The following is an 8924-nucleotide window of genomic DNA, read 5'->3' as shown; positions in this document are numbered from 1 at the left end:
TCACCTCTCTTCCACAATCCCCATTACTCTGTACTATTGATCCCAAGTATTTAAACTCATCCACCTTCGCCAACTCTACTCCCTGTATCCTCACCATTCCACTGACCTCCCTCTCATTTACAAACATATATTCTGCCCTGTTCCTACTGACCTTCATTCCTCTCCTCTGTAGAGCATATTTCCACCTCTCCAGGGTCTCCTCAACCTGCTCCCTACTATCGCTACAGATCATAATGCCATCAGTAAACATCATAGTCCACGGGGACTCCTGTCTAATCTCGTCTGTCAACCTGTCCATCCATCCTTCCATCCATCCATTTTCCATCCATCCATCCATTTTCCAACTCGCTGAATCCGAACACAGGGTCACGGGGGTCTGCCGAAGAGGCAGCAGCGCTACCCACTGTGCCACCGTGCCGCCCCATCCATTTTCCAACCCGCTGAATCCGAACACAGGGTCACGGGGGGTCTGCCGGAGCCAATCCCAGCCAACACAGGGCACAAGGCAGGAACCAATCCCGGGCAGGGTGCCAGCCCACCGCAGGACACACACAAACACACACACACACTAAGCACACACTAGGGCCAATTTAGAATCGCCAATCCACCTAACCTGCATGTCTTTGGACTGTGGGAGGAAACCGGAGCAGCCGAAGGAAACCCACGCAGACACGGGGAGAACATGCAAACTCCATGCAGGGAAGACCCGGGAAGCGAACCCGGGTCTCCTAACTGCGAGGCAGCAGCGCTACCACTGTGCCACCGTGCCGCCATCACCATTGCAAATAAGAAAGGGCTCAGAGCCGATCCCTGATGTTATCTCACCTCCAACTTCAATGCATCCGTCACACCTACTGCAGACCTCACCACTGTCACACTTCCCTCGTACATATCCTGTACAACTCTTACATACTTTCTCTGCCACTCCCGACTTCCTCATACAATACCACAGCTCCTCTCGAGGCACCCTGTCATATGCTTTCTCCAGGTCCACAAAGACGGCATGCAACTCCTTCTGGTCTTCTCTAAACTTCTCCATCAACATCCTCGGAGCAAACATTGCATCTGTGGTGCTCTTTCTTGGCATAAAACCATACTGCTGCTCACTAATCATCACCTCACTTCTTAACCTAGCTTCCACTACTCTTTCCTATAACTTCATGCTGTGGCTCATCAATTTTATTCCCCTGTAGTTACTGCAGTCCTGCACATCTCCCTTATTCTTAAATATCGACACCAGTACACTTCTTCTCCACTCCTCAGGCATCCTCTCACTTTCCAAGATTCCATTAAACAATCTGGTTAAAAACTTCACTGCCATCTTTCCTAAACACCTCCATGCTTCCATAGGAATGTCTATCAAGATGTTATATGAAGGAAATATAATTATAAACATAAACTCACAAATTTATACTCACTCAACCACGGGGCCTAAAGGTGAAGAGGTGCCAGCAGCTGTACCACCTGCATTTCCAAAGTGGTAATCCAACTGAAGGTAAGTGTGTTTGGGCCCGGACAGCACTTGGATGAAAGACTATCTAGGAAAAGCTTGGGTTGTTGCTGAAAGACATGTTGGTGAGGCCAGTAGAGAGTGTTTACCCTGTGGTCTATGTGTGGACCTCAGTGCCCCACTGGAGTGATGGGACACTGTGCTGTAAAATTGGTGCCATCCTTTGTATGAGATGTAAAAATGAGATCATAACTTCCCTTGAAAAAACAGAGTGTTTCCTGATGCCCACAGCTTTGTCTTTATAGCCCCCAAATCATCGCCAGTCTCTAATTGGTTATCTTTCTCACATCTTCACCACTTAATAGCTAATGTGTAGTGAGCATACCGGCACAAGAATTGCTGGTGTGACATCATCATGTGTAAATGTAAATGTATCATCCAGGTGGATGCTGCACATTGGTGGTGGTTGAAGTGGCTCCCCATTGTCTATGTAAAGTATTTTTAGTGTCTAGAAAAGCACTATACATATCTATCTATCTATCTATCTATCTATCTATCTATCTATCTATCTATCTATCTATCTATCTATCTATCTATCTATCTGTCTGTCTGTCTGTCTGTCTGTCTGTCTGTCTGTCTGTCTGTCTGTCACAATTTATAGGTTGGTCCAAATCAAAGTATGCAGCTTTTAATGCAATGCAAAGCAATAATTGCTAAATTAGATCTGGACCGCCCTGTACAATTTAACCAATTAAATCTCAGAAACTGAACCCAACACAAATGATTATTAGGAAATAATGTGGTTCTAGCGATATTGGTTTTCTCCGGATGAATTGTTTAAATCTCAGCTTGCAATGCCTTGATTTTCTTAAAAATAATCCCTTGGTTCAGGCTGGGAGGGAGAGAGTGGGAGAGGGTGGGTTGGGTTCCTTTGTATGTTATGTCCGTTTATTCCTGTTAATTTGTTTTTTCCCAATAAAATGTTGATCACAAAAAAACGTGGAAAGAACACTTTCACAGGAAAGTGGATTATTTTGAAATGGAATCTGTCCCTGCACTCATGTTAATGGGCACCATATTATTAAGTTTCCATCTGACTCTTGAGTCAAAAATTGACTCTTAATCAGTCCACCATTTCTTTTGCGTGATATGTCATTATGTTCTGTCTAGAGATCTAATTGTGATGTCACTTACATTTAAGAAGTGACATCTAGACAACTGTATAGTGCCTATAGTGTCTATAGATGACTTGCTGTCAGCTTTGAATTGCAGTGTATCACAACAGGGTGCACTCCAGATTTTCAGGGGGTGACAGACTGTGCAGGCAGGTCTGGCAAGCACACAAGCTTGTGAAAGTAAGCACATGGCAGACATAAAGGCAGACCAGCTGCTCCCTTAGTTATATGTGAATCCCACATTTACATGTACAGTATATTTGGTAAGTGCTTGTAGATATTTGTTTTAGTTAACTCAACTCTTGCTATTCCTTGTTGAGGTTAAAATAATACTTTAAACCAAGTGATAATGAAGAACTTGTCCCAGCATGTTCAAGCCAAAGCCATTCATAGGATAAACTTAATGATTTAGTAAGAGATCTAGGCCTTCCCAAAAATGCTGCAGGTAAAAACTTATTACATCCAAACACAACTTCCACTGAGTTCAGAAGGAATGGCCTTCTAGAAAAAAGCTAGAGCTTGGTGCAAAAACATTATCAAACCTAGCTTGGTGCACCCAGATAAAGTAGTGCTACTACCATGTTATATTAAGTTTGCTTTAATGAACAAGTATGTCAAAATGCTGTCAAAAGATGGATCCTGTTTCATCTATTTGTGCCAAAAGTTTTTCGGTTTGTCTGAATATAAACTGAAGGATGGCATTTTTGCCAGACCTAAGTAGTGAGAAGTCAAGCAAATTGACATCTTTTATTGGCTAACTGTTTTGTCTTGGTAGAGTAATATTTTACTCTGCTTTCCCCTTTTGTATTATTAATATGTAGCCTTTGTCAGAATGCCTCAAATCTCCCAGACTTACCACTTTTTATAAGGTATTGTACCATATAACTTCTCCCCACTTTCCCTTCTACATGTATAACCTCAGGCAATTATGTGTAGTAAAAGACAAGAAGGAGTTAAGTTACAATTTAAACAATGTATTATTGATAATATTCATAAATAATAACAATATGCAAAGTACATCTGAATATTGGCAACCATACTACCTGATAAATGGTGATGTGTAGTTTCAGGCGGCACACAGACTTGTTAGTTACTTAAAATGTCTCTAGTTAAGGCATCATTTTGTGATCAGCTTTCTTCAGAACAGGCCGCATGCCTATCTCAATATGGCTGCCGAGTTGTGCTCTTTATTGTGTTGTCCTTTTCAGTTCATGATGTGTGATGGTCTTTCATCAGTTTGGTGAGATAGAGAGGGCTGGGTAAAGCAAGCAAATTTATAGGTTTTCTGTCCAACCCCTATAGTCAATAGGGTGTTGTGGTGCTTAAAGGTGTCTGATACAAGACAGTTCCAAACAGCCATACTTCAGACCAATGGGGGAACAGAAAATATCTTCACACCTGCCACCTCCCAAAACCGTTTGTTGAGCTAAAGTTTGCCAGTTAGGCAGCCTGGCTTTCCTCTGGGGGTTGACTGAGAATCCTGCAGAGAAAAACTTACCAAACTTGTTTGAGGCACTTCTCCCTAACCCTGTCATAAAATTCCTAAAGAGGTGAAGGGGTTCTTAAACCATCAAACCCTTGCTGTTATCTATAATGTAACACTAATATTGCATTGCTTTTGTCTAAGTTACAAATAAAGACATACAAAATATTTATCAACTTGTCTGCAAAATTTCACACCACAACACTAACTAAAAAGATTACAATATGCAAGCTTTCAAGGCAGCTCAGGCCCCTTCTTCAGACAAGATGTAAGACGTATAGCTGTCCCAATTTCTCATTCAAATACTTCTTAAATTTTTTCAAAGTTTCAGCTTCAAGTGCATGTCTCTGTAGTTTGTTTCAGGTTCCAACAACTCTTTGTATGAAGTAGTACTTCTTCTTGATTTCCTTCTGCTGGATCTAATTTATTAATGCTTTTGAGAATTTTGAAGACCTGGATTAGGTCCCCACACAATTTCCTTTTCTTGAGACTACAGTACACATTTTTAATTCCCAGAGTCTGTCAGAGTACAACATGCCCTTAAGTCCTGGGATGCATTTGGTTTCTCTTCTCTGCAGAGCTTCAATTGCTGCTATGTCTTGTAGTGTGTTGACCTCAACTATACACAATAAACCAGATGCGGTCTTACTAGTGCATTATATAGACTAAGCATAATGTCCCTCGATTTATTTTCAGCCAGTCGTGGTTTGTATTGTGGGACGGTGGGGCACCACCCCTCCTCCAAATATTTTAAAAACTCTACTTAAATTAATTAGATACTGCGAAATAATCATGAAATAAACTTATTTATTAGCACAATGTGCCTGGTGTCAGTGCATGTCAGCATCCATTTAAAATGGTTCTGACTTGTATTTGTTTAATTTCTGTGTGAATACCTACAGTATATTTCTTGAGGAAAGGTTGCCAGTCAAATGAGACTGTACGTTAACTTGTTGATCTTTTGGCAAGCAGGTGACCCGAGGTTGCCCTTTAATTGGTTGATTTCAGATTTTTACGGGATACAGCTCTCTGCACCCCAGACTCTCCCACATTTATTGGCAGCAAATCAGTATTGTTTTAGGTTTTTTTTAATCTAATGTGATTGGACAATCGTTAATGCACTATTTCAAGTTCAGGTCAATGGTTCACAGTTCACACTTGCCATTGACACAACTACAGATGAGCAAGCGCGACTTTACAGAGATGGCAACTTCAAGTAGAACTTCAGAAAATAAAGAAAATTCAATTATTTCTTTAATAAAATGCCCCTTCATAAATCGTTCACTTTAAGAAAAAAAGAAGATAAAGGAGTCTGGACTAGACCGACCTGACTTAAGAATTCAGCAGCAGGCAAGTGATCGAGGACGAGCTTACACACAAACTTTCTCTGCTTTTGTTATGGCTAACTGGAGTGGTGTAAGTAATGCCTTTTTTGCTTTCCCTGTTTGCTGTTTCAAAGTGTCATGGAAATAATAGTGTAGTGCACCTGGCTCTGAACCTGAGAGGGACAACCTCCTTGGGTGGTCGAGACCTGTCTGCCAGGAAAAGCTGGAATAAAAGCAGCTTTCCTCCTTCTTGTGTGTCTCACTGTCACATTTCCTCTTTTGATCGCATCACCAAGCCAAACTGACCAATCAGATTACTCTGAAGGACTTATTACATAATGTATTGTGAAAAATGCATTGGTTAAGTTTAAAGAATTGGGTTGCAACATGATTCTCAAAATGAGCTTTTTGGAATCACATTCAGAATTTTTCCCTGAAAATCTTGGAATGGTGATTGAAGAGCAGGGTGAAAGATTTCTATTAGGATATCAAGAACATGGAAAGAAGGTACTAGGGATGTGGGTATATCAGTATGGTGGTGTAATACTGCAGTATGATTCATAGGGATGCACCAGAAAAATGGTACCATCGATGGGCCACCAAATGAAATTTTTAATTATAAAACTATTGATATATGTAAGCCAATGAATATGTATTGATGTTTTCTCAACATTTATGTTTAAAATAATATTAGATTGACTATATATCTTCATGTTAAATTGATTTATAACAATATTATGTACCTGAATAAATTGTGTAACTTGTTGAATTTTAATTAATTTCTTTTAAATTTTCTACTTAAATGTGATGTAATTGAAATATATTAATTATATTTTTAATGCATTCATGATTGGAAATAAAATATCACAAAAGAAATTTTTGAGTTTAATTTTGCAGACATATGTAAACGTCATCATGATTTGCATTCTACTTTTCCAGATGTTCTGATTATTTGAGTTTTTATTAATGAGCATGTTAGTGGGTATGATGCTAAAGTAGCCACAGCCTTTCAGCATTAAATGTTGTTTGCATGGGTGTTTGATATTTGCCATTAGGATATAATTAAGGGAGCAAACTACACAGGACCGAATAAAAATAATAGGAAAATGACAAAAGAGAGTGGTGCATTTAAAACTATAGCAAAATACATCCATCCATCCATCCATTTTCCAACCCGCTGAATCCGAACACAGGGTCACGGGGGTCTGCTGGAGCTAATCCCGGGCAGGGTGCCAAGCCACCGCAGGACACACACAAACACCCACCCACCCATACACCAGGCACCCACTAGGGCCAAAGGATTGCGCATATTAGTCGAGGTATAGCTGTGATTCTTGAGAGACGATCTACCAAGAATTATAGCAGGGATACAGGTTCGAATTCCGCTCATGGCACATTGCTGAATGGAAGAATATATCTCTAAAATAATAATAATAAGAAAAACTTTCTCTTCAACGAACGGTGGTTTGAATCCTACATTGCAGAAGTAGTTGTTTATTTTTCTTTTTTGATTAAACAATAACTGTTTAATGAATGATTGATTTGTCAAGGAACATATGGACAACAGGCATAGTTAAAATCACACTTAAAGAAACTGCATGCCCATTCTATTGTATCATAATTATCTTCTTCTATAATACACTACCGTGGCTGTTTGTTTGTCTGTCCAGAATTTTAAATCACCTGTAGCTCGCAAACCGTTTCACCTATTGACCTGAAATTTGGTACACATATACTATGTGACGTCTACTATCCGATTTCGGGGTGATGAGTTTTATTACTCTTTTTATTTTTATTTTATTTTATTGTAGAATCAACTTTCGGCAACGCGCAGCACGGCGGCCGTGCAGAGCATGCGTATGGGCGCCGTTCTCATACCCTACCAATCTTCGCTAATCATTCTTGAGGCAGATTGAAGACTTAAGTGCCAGATTAAGTGAAAGGTTAAAGAAAACGTACTAAGTAATTGCAACACCAAAACTAACTTAATCAGTTTTAACGCAAAAAGATGCCGACGAAAGAAGAGAAGCAGCGAGCCGCCAGGGTGCAGAAACGAAGAGCTGCTCAGGAAGTATAAGAATGAATAAATAATAGTGCACAGCCTTGTGTTTGTATGTATTTATAAAATTTGGGAAGTAATATATTCTAGTTGATGCTGACATTTAATTAATTTGAATCAGGTAAAATACACATTTGGAAATATTGCAAAGGGAAATGTTTATATAGGCTACTTATAGTAAACAGCACACACACCATTTAGTTAATTATATATAATGCTGTTCTACAGCACAATTAGAATCGTTTGAGTATTAAAGATGTAGGTTTATTTTATAAGCATATTTTATAACATCAATGTTAATATAGAGTATAACTATAATTATTCTGTATTAGCATTGATATGAACGATATGTGAAGTGTTAAGTATAAAAAAATGAAACTATGATTATACAATTCAACGTTTATTATATTTATACATTACTATATCTATCTTTACACGTTTTGCACACATATTTAATAAATGTAATAAACTGCACCAAGAATGGTTAAAAAATCATTCAAAAAATGTGTACGTGAATGTAAATATATCTGCACAAACCGACACTAGTGAGTAACATTTTTAGAAAGTTCAAAATGAAACGCAAATCGCAAAGCGTCTGTGTGCAGACTCGAACAAGCTTTTGCAGAATACATTAACTGACAAGAGGCTGGCCCGCCCTTTCCGAGTTTTGGTAGCCAACACGAGCCGTGATTCGCCAATTCTTAGTTGCCAAAACGGGTTATGAATGGTCAATTCTTGGTAGCCGATACGGGCTGCGATCGGCCCGAGCATTCAATTCTTGGTAGAATCTTAGTAGCAGAAAGCGATCTGATTGGTTTTCGATACCAAGAATTACCTCGAATCACGGCTGCTCGGGGCGTTTGGGGGGCAATTTATAATCGCCAATGCACCTAACCTGCATGTCTTTGGACTGTGTGAGGAAACCGGAGCAAACCCATACAGACACGGGGAGAACATGTAAACTCCACGCAGGGACGATCCGGGAAGCGAACCCAGGTCTCCTTACTGCGAGGCAGCAGCGCTACCGTGCCGCCCAGAAAAATACATATTTTTCTAAATATCTGATAAATACAAAATGCACACTTCTACTTTCATCTACTTTTCAGAATGCATATTAGGAGACGAGTTAAAAAACATTTACTGAATGACAACGGCTCACGGATTCTGAAACTGGTTGAAAAAGTCTGTCGGGTAGAGTTACGTGGATCACAGGAAGTCGCGGTGCATATCAGAGACAACGACAAGGCTGTTGGTACGTGATTGGCTGGTGAGAAAAATTAGATAAAAAAATCTACAACGATTGGTGAATGAATACTGTTCCACCCACGGCGGCTTTGCCGACATACATATTTTGTGGAAGACTAAAGTCCCGCCCATTTCGCACAAAAGGCCCTATACAATGTTACTACGTCATCAAGACTGAAAAACAATC

Source organism: Erpetoichthys calabaricus, chromosome 4 (assembly GCF_900747795.2).
Source record: "Erpetoichthys calabaricus chromosome 4, fErpCal1.3, whole genome shotgun sequence".
NCBI lineage: Eukaryota > Metazoa > Chordata > Cladistia > Polypteriformes > Polypteridae > Erpetoichthys > Erpetoichthys calabaricus.
This window is presented reverse-complemented; position numbering follows the sequence as displayed.